Genomic DNA, 7,664 nt, shown 5'->3' with positions numbered 1-7,664 from the left:
GCAAGGTCTGTTGGACCCTGGTCCCTAGCCTTCTCCAGCCACATGGATCCAGGTGTCACCAGAAGCTTGTCCCCACTTTAGCTGCCTAGTCCCTGTGGGGACGATGTCCTTGCTTATAAGGCCCCTGACCCCTGAGCAGCTGTCAGAGCTCATGCCAGCCCTTGCAAACACGTGGGTATGAGTCCCATGCTCTTCCCTGCCCGATCGGCCTCAGCCTCAGCATCACCATCACCGCAGCATACAGGGCCTGCTTCGCCTTACAGCCTGCTTTAAAAGCCTGGCTCTATGAGGAGTCAGATCTGAGGAGGTAGAGAGCTCTCGAGACAGTTTCCATTTGGAAGGCCTGTTATTCTCATTGCCCAACAGGAGGGTGCAGGCCACACCACCCAGGCCAATAATGCTCAAGGCCACAGAGCCAACTAGGGAAGTGCCAGGTGGATCAGGAGGCAGAGTGGAAAGACACGGGGACTGGAGCCTCTGCTGTGGCTTCTGTGGGGAGGTTTGGAAGGGCCATACAGATAGATTCAGGTTAGTTGTGTTGGACAGTGTCAGCTGACTTGGGCAGGTGGCTGATCCTTACTATGCAGCTCCTGGTCTGGTGTGAGAAAGGCAAGTGCCATGTAAACTTCCAGAAGGCTAACATGGGCCGTGGCTTGGGGCAAGTTGCTTAGTGTCTCCAAGAACGGGCAAGGCCAGAGGGGCCATTCTCTCAGGCTCAACTGCTGCACTCAGTGGGGCTTCAGGGACTGACCTGACAGGTAGAGAGGGAATGAGGAAAGGACAGACACACAGACACATGTATAGAAAAGCTGGGATTGGGTGAACTGGGCTCTCTATTAGAGAAGTCACAGTACCCTCAGGGTGTTTATTCTATACCTTTGAGCAGGGAGGCAGGGTTATTGCATACAGTTGAACAAGGAGGCAGGGTTATTGCATACAGTTGAACAGGGAGGCGGGGTTATTGCATACAGTTGAACAGGGAGGCGAGGTTATTGCATACAGTTGAACAGGGAGGCGGGGTTATTGCATACAGTTGAACAGGGAGGTGGGGTTATTGCATACAGTTGAACAAGGAGGCGGGGTTATTGCATACAGCTGAATAAGGAGGCGGGGTTATTGTATACAGTTGAACAAGGAGGCGGGGTTATTGCATACAGTTGAACAAGGAGGCAGGGTTATTGCATACAGTTGAACAAGGAGACGGGGTTCACTAAATCTCAGTAGGAGCAGTCTTCAAGCCATAAACGTACGGGGGAGATATATGATGGACATTTTCTGCACACTGTCAACATTTGCACTTGGACCCAAGGAAGGCTTTTCCATCCCTTTGAGCCTCACTCAGGGAAGGCTTTGCCACTCCCGTAGGGCTGAGACATTGACATCCTTGACATGGCCATGCCACTCACTCCCTAGTCTCAGCCAGGACCACAGCAAAGCATCAGGAATCTGTGATCTGTACTGGCCCTCACCAGAATGCCAGACTTGTCAGCCAGACTGGAAGCTCCTGAGGCCACAGCTGGGCCATGGTTGAGTGGTCACACCAGCCTCGCACTTGGGGCCTTTTCAATCTTGAGAAGGAGTCAGCCATGCAAAAAGTTTAGGGCAGAGTTCTCTGTTAAAGGAAGGAAGAGGGAAGGGAGGAGGAGGAGGAGGAGGAGGAGAGGGGGAGGGAGAGGGAGGGCAAGGGAGGGAGAAGGAGGGAGGGAGAAGTTAGAAAGTTGGGAGGGAAGGAAGGAAGGAGGAAAGGAAGGGAGGGAGAGAAGGAAAGAGGGAACAGAGAGAAAGCGTTCACTTGTCCTTCAAGCTGGTATCCCACTTCTTGTAGCTGGTGCATTTGAGGCTCTGGTAATCCATGCCAGAGTCTTGTGTGCGACAATAACTCCACCCAGTCTCCTGCCACTCACAAGAGCATTGCTCGGAGTGACCTCTGCCCGTTGAGCAGGCATTTCTGAACCGCAGGGCAGGACACAGTTTTAAGCATCTTTGCAGTTGACTCTTCACCCTGTTCTCAGCAGAGCCAGCCATCTTCTTGCCAAATGTGTCACTGGTGATAATTAAAGAGGTTGATTTATGGCCCTAGACAATGACGCCTCTCAAATACAAGCAGACAAAGGGTGAGCCTTGCTCAATGACTGAGAAGTTACCTTGCCACTGGCTAAGCAGGCCACAGGAAGGAGGCTGAGGGAGCCCTAAGGGCCAGACCTTTGGGCTGCCCTGTTCCTTTCTGTAAGGCTCCTTTGGCAATGAGGATGGGGGCTCAGCTGCAGGGAGACAGAAGCAGTGGGTCCCTTCAGGGTTCTCTGCCCATCCCCAAGCTTTGCCGAGAGAGCTGACTGTCCAGCCATGTCACAATGAGCCATTTATGGAGGTACTGGGGGGAAAGAGGGTGGGAATGTGCTTGTCTAGTTAGAGAAGAGGGGACTGTGGTTAAGCCCTCCATCCTGGCAGGGAAGTGGGATAGACAGCTTCCCTGGTCCTTTGGGAGACATTTGGGGTGTTCTACCTCCAGCCTGAGGACAGGTGTCAGCAACTGTCTGGGATCCCTGCAGGCCTTGGGCTCCCACACTCCCACTAGGAGGGCTAGCTGCTGCCAGGGATCCTGAAGGTGGGGAGGCTGGGGCTGCTTATGGGAGTTAGAGACTTGTTGAGCCCACAAGTGTCTTCCCCCAAGGCCATACAGAAGGCAAAAGTCTTTCTTGGTATCACATGGCGTAGTGTTTCTACCTCCATCCTCCAGGTATCTCTTCCTATATATTATAGTTCTCTAAAGGTTCTGGAAGTTTCTTGCAACTGATCCTTTCTCTTGGTCTTTCCAAGTTCGGAGTGGGGGTCTCCAATTGTTTAACCATCTGTCTGCAGGTCCAGGGCTGGAAAAGACAATATAGTTAAAGGCATCAGGTTATATAACACTGCTCTCTGAACTCAGAGGACATGGGACCAACCTGGAGGGATGTCCAACAAAGGGTAGTGTTGTTTGAATTGTAGATGGTCTTCCCCCCCCCCCCCCCCCCCGGTTTTTCGAGACAGGGTTTTTCTGTGTAGCTTTGGAGCCTTTCCTGGAACTCACTCTGTAGACTAGGCTGGCCTCAAACTCACAGAGATCCACCTGCCTCTGCCTCCTGAGTGCTGGGATTAAAGGTGTACACCACCACCGCCCAGCTTTTAGATGATTTTTTAACAAAAAACTTAGAGCCAGATAGTAGGGTGAAAGTGGAAAGATCAGAAAAGCAGAGCAGCCAGCCACTAGTTCTTACCTCTACGAAATCCTCAACCTAACCAGAGTGAGTTCCTGTTTCCTCATGCCTTATTTACCTTTCTCTGCCCTGCCATATTACTTCCTGGGATTAAAGGCGTGTGTGCTTCCCAAGCAAAGGCATAAGATCTCAAGCTCTGGGATTAAAGGTGTATGTCACCACTTCCTGGCTCTGTGTCTAATCTAGTGGCTGGCTCTGTCCTCCGATCTTTAAACAAGTTTATTAGGGTACACAAAATATCACCATAGGGTAGGAGCACCAGGAAGAGGAACCAATGAGGATTGAGGCAGTGTGTGGCTGGAGTCTGCCTTCCTCATATCTCTGCCTAGAAATACTTACCTAGTGTCGACCTTTTGTCAAAAAGAAGGCTCCTCTGTCCGGAGGTGAACTCCATCAGCACCCTGGAGACACTTGGGCAGCCTGGGCAGAGAGCACAAGAGGCCACGTGGGGCTGAATGTGGCGCAGGAGGCCGGCCTCTGTCTGGGAACTGGGTGACCTTCTTTTTGAAAGGCCCCTCCCTTCTCCAGGGCCTCAGCTGCAGGGCCTCTGGAGCCAGTGTCTGGGAGCAGAGTCGGCTCCTGAATAGCAACACCTGTCCTGAGGACCCCACCTGCCTTGCCTGTGGCCCATCTCCAGCCAGCAGCCCATGAGCTAAGAGAGAGCATACATTAATAGAGAGGAGAGGGTCATGGTACAAGCTGTCACCTTCAGGGTCAGAGAAGGGGACAGAAAGGAAAGGGCTGAGAACTTTTAATTTCCACTCATCTCTTTATTTTGAGACAGAGTTTAATGTATCCCAGACTAGCCTTGAATTCACTAGATAGCCTAGGATGACCTTGAACTCCTGATCCTCCTAAATGCTTCTACTACAGATGGATAGCACTATTTCTGTTTTTATGAAGCACTGGGATCTGACCCAGGATTCTATGTACACAGACTCCACTAACTGAGCCACATCCTCAACCCTGAGGATTCAATCTTTGGACCAAAGCGGCTCTGCTTAGAAGAAAGGCCTTCCAGAGCCCGTCATTTATGCCACAGGTGGAGAAACTGAGACCAGAGAAGGGCGTTACTTGGACCTCACAGACCATGCTGGTGCAGCCCAGACACACCCAGCTCTGCCATCTGCCCCTTCCCCAGCCCTCCCACTGCCCACAGCCCTCCCACTGCCCACAGCCCTCACACTGCCCACAGCCCTCCCACTGCCCACAGCCCTCACACTGCCCACAGCCCTCCCACTGCCCCCAGCCCTCACACTGCCCCCAGCCCTCCCACTGCCCACAGCCCTCACACTGCCCCCAGCCCTCACACTGCCCACAGCCCTCCCACTGCCCACAGCCCTCACACTGCCCACAGCCCTCCCACTGCCCCCAGCCCTCACACTGCCCCCAGCCCTCCCACTGCCCCCAGCCCTCACACTGCCCACAGCCACATCCATGCCACCTTTGCCTCCATGTCTCACTCCCCGAGATTGCTTTTCCCTCAGCATTTGAACCCAGGAGAGCAAAGGAGACCTGAGTCATGAGTGACTCACATGGGCCACTTGAAGCTGGGATGTTCCCTCTGTGTTCCACCGCTCTGTGACTCACTGGTGCTCGCCTTCCTTCCACGGACAGGAAGAGAAGTCAGGCCCTCGCAGGGCTGAAGATGGGCATGGCTTTGAGCAGACAGGACAGGGCATGGAAGCTGCTGTCCTTCGTATGGTGAGTCTGAGTGACCTGCAGCCTGCAACAGAGGCACCCTGCAACAGAGGCACCCTGCAACAGAGGCACCCTGCAACAGAGGCACCCTGCTGACCTGTCTGTGCACTCAGGACCTGAGGCACCATGGTCAGTCACCTGAAGGAAGAGCAGTGTGAGGCCAGTGTGGCTGTGAGTGGCTAGTGTGGGGGACAACTTGTTCTGAAACACTGCTGCTGGGGTTGGGGATTTAGCTCAGTGGTAGAGCGCTTGCCTAGCAAGCACAAGGCCCTGGGTTCGGTCCTCAGCTCTGGAAAATTAAAAAAAAAAAAAAAAAAACAACCCACTGCTGCTGCCAGTAGCTGACAGATACACAGGTCAAAGCTGGAGTGAGGGAAGGCGTCTAGAACTTGTTTTGGAGATGTAGCCGGCCGGTGTCCCTCCCTGAAGGCTGAGGGAGAAGGACTGTTGGGGAACATGCCTTGGATTCTAAAAGCTTGTGTAAACATGGGAGGGCCCGGCACATCCTTGGCACTCACTGCGTCTCAGGGAGGGAATTCTCACCGCACAGCTAGACAGAGGCACAGCTACGGCCAGACTCTCCTGGCTCCTGACTGTACTTGGCCAGGCCCCCAACCCTCAGCCGGTGAGCAATGAGGCCCCTAAGAATTGGACCTGCGACCAAGCGGGGCCTGGCTGGGTCATCCTGGGTCTTAGGACAAAGTCTGGAAGGTCAGTGTTAGGGAGTGCCGTGTCAAAGTGGTAAACAAAGTAGCAGTGTGTGGCTGTGACCCAGCCACCAGGGCAGGGGTCCAGACGTGGGCTCCGGAGCCTGACAGGATTACTTTTCCCAGCTCTTCCACTTCTTGGCTAAATGTCTTTGGCCTCCATTATACAACCTGCACGGTGGGGATCAGAGCACTTGAACCTTGGGAGAGGTTGTATGAGGTGCCACACAAAGCCCTGCCTCTCCATGTCTCTCTCTGTGTCTGTCTGTCTGTCTGTCTCTCTCTCTCTCTCTCTCTCACACACATACACACACACACACACACACACACACACACACAGTGTTGGTGTAAGGCTGGAACGGGCAGTGGAGGCAACAGAAGGATCATTGGGACTTGATGGCGACTGGCCCAGCTTTAAAAAATCACAACGACAGATCCTGTCTCAAGGGAACAAGGTGGAGAACAGTGGAGGACACCGGATATCCCAAACATCAGGTGTCCCGAACACTCTAGTCTTCAAGTGTATGCACACAGATGTGTACACCTGCATGCATGTGTGAACACATATATACCACACACACACAATTAACTAATTAATTAAAGTAAATGAGGAAAATAGCTTGAGACACCAGCAAATATCTCCTTTGTCCCATAACGCTTCCCGTTAGCTAGAGCACACACCTGGGTACCACTGCTGAGCATTCAGCTCCCAGCAGCAGCCAGGAGGCCCTTAGGGGGCTGGTTTCATTGCCTTGTATTTAGCTGAATCCCTAGAGGTTGGTTAATAATTGCTAATCCTATGGGAAATAATTGGGGTTGATTGTCAGTTTGGAGTCAGCCTTTCCTTCTCTCAGTTCTCAAAGGTGGGTGGAGAGCAGCATGGTGGAGACCACACACGGGGAAGCCAGGCAGTCTCAGCTTATGCTCCGGTCCTCATGTAGATTTCTTAACCTCTCTGTGCACACCACCTCGTTTGCTTGTTGCGAATTGGGAGTGATTAGTCTGGTCTAGTCTAGTCTCTGCCTACCCTAGAGTCTCTCCAATGAGCCACTGGTTGTGAAGGCCTAGGTCAATCTCAAATGCTATTCACCCTCATCCCACACTGAGTGGCTCTAAGATGCAGTTGAGTCCTAAGGAAAGATGAAGGGTTCCCAGTGCCATCAGGAGGTCTAAAATCAGTCCGTTTGGACTTGGAGAACTCACCAGCGGAGAAGTCAGACACCATTCCAAGGCATATGCGATTGTGTAGGTGGGTGAGTGTGGGTGTGTGAGTGTATATGAGAGAGAGAGAGAGAGAGAGAGAGAGAGAGAGAGAGAGAGAGAGAGAGGCTGACATGAGCCTCAGAAGTGGGAAAAGCAACACATTTGAAAAGTAGAAAATGAACCCTTCCCACTAGATCCCAAGGTCCAGGGAATACAGAGGAAGAGTGGACAGAAAGATTGCAAGAGCCAGAGGGTTGTGGAGGACTGATGTGAAGCGTTGTCTTCCAGACATGACAGGGGAGTCATGATGAATGCACAGTAACTGTGGTGACCTGCACAAGACCCACACAAGATCAAGCCAGTCGGCACTCCAGCGTACATGAGAAAGGGGCTCCGGAGGTCCCGCCTCTAGCTGAGAGCTTTGCAGGTTGACGGCTTCTGGAGGAGGGAGTGGTTGGTGTTGGCCACTGGTAGGTTGTCCATGCTCCAGCAGCTGGCCCTTCATCCTTGGGCGTACAGGCAGCACAATTGCACTCTGTGGTTTAGAAAAAGGAGGAGAAAGGGAAGGATGGACAGGAGGAGGGCAGAGAAGAGGGGAAGAGAGGGGAGGAGGAAGAAGGAACATTAAGCTGGGAGAAGTGGAGGAGGAGTCCTGGGGGAGTTGGAGTGAAGAGTGAGGAATGGAGATGATCTAAGCGCATTGATTCATGTATGAAATTACCAAAGAATTTACCAAGTAGGAAAGGGGACTGTGCAAATATCCTCTACCAGGACAGTTCTAGAATCACCTCTCCCCTTC

At 52.7% G+C, this 7,664-nt stretch overlaps 1 long non-coding RNA gene across 1 annotated transcript; it reads right to left on the bottom strand.

Annotated features, from left to right (window-relative positions):
- Positions 1 to 2,341: 2,341 nt before the first annotated feature.
- LOC131909380 (uncharacterized) lies at positions 2,342 to 4,935 on the bottom strand. Its single transcript, XR_009378833.1, has 2 exons — positions 4,790 to 4,935; positions 2,342 to 2,867 (listed from the first exon to the last, which is right to left on the bottom strand). It is a non-coding gene; the product is annotated as an uncharacterized LOC131909380 (long non-coding RNA).
- Positions 4,936 to 7,664: the final 2,729 nt, after the last annotated feature.

The sequence above is a fragment of the Peromyscus eremicus genome, chromosome 4 (assembly GCF_949786415.1).
Source record: "Peromyscus eremicus chromosome 4, PerEre_H2_v1, whole genome shotgun sequence".
Taxonomy (NCBI): Eukaryota; Metazoa; Chordata; class Mammalia; order Rodentia; family Cricetidae; genus Peromyscus; species Peromyscus eremicus.
Note: the sequence above shows the minus strand (reverse complement) of the source record. Positions and strands in the feature narration are given on the sequence as shown.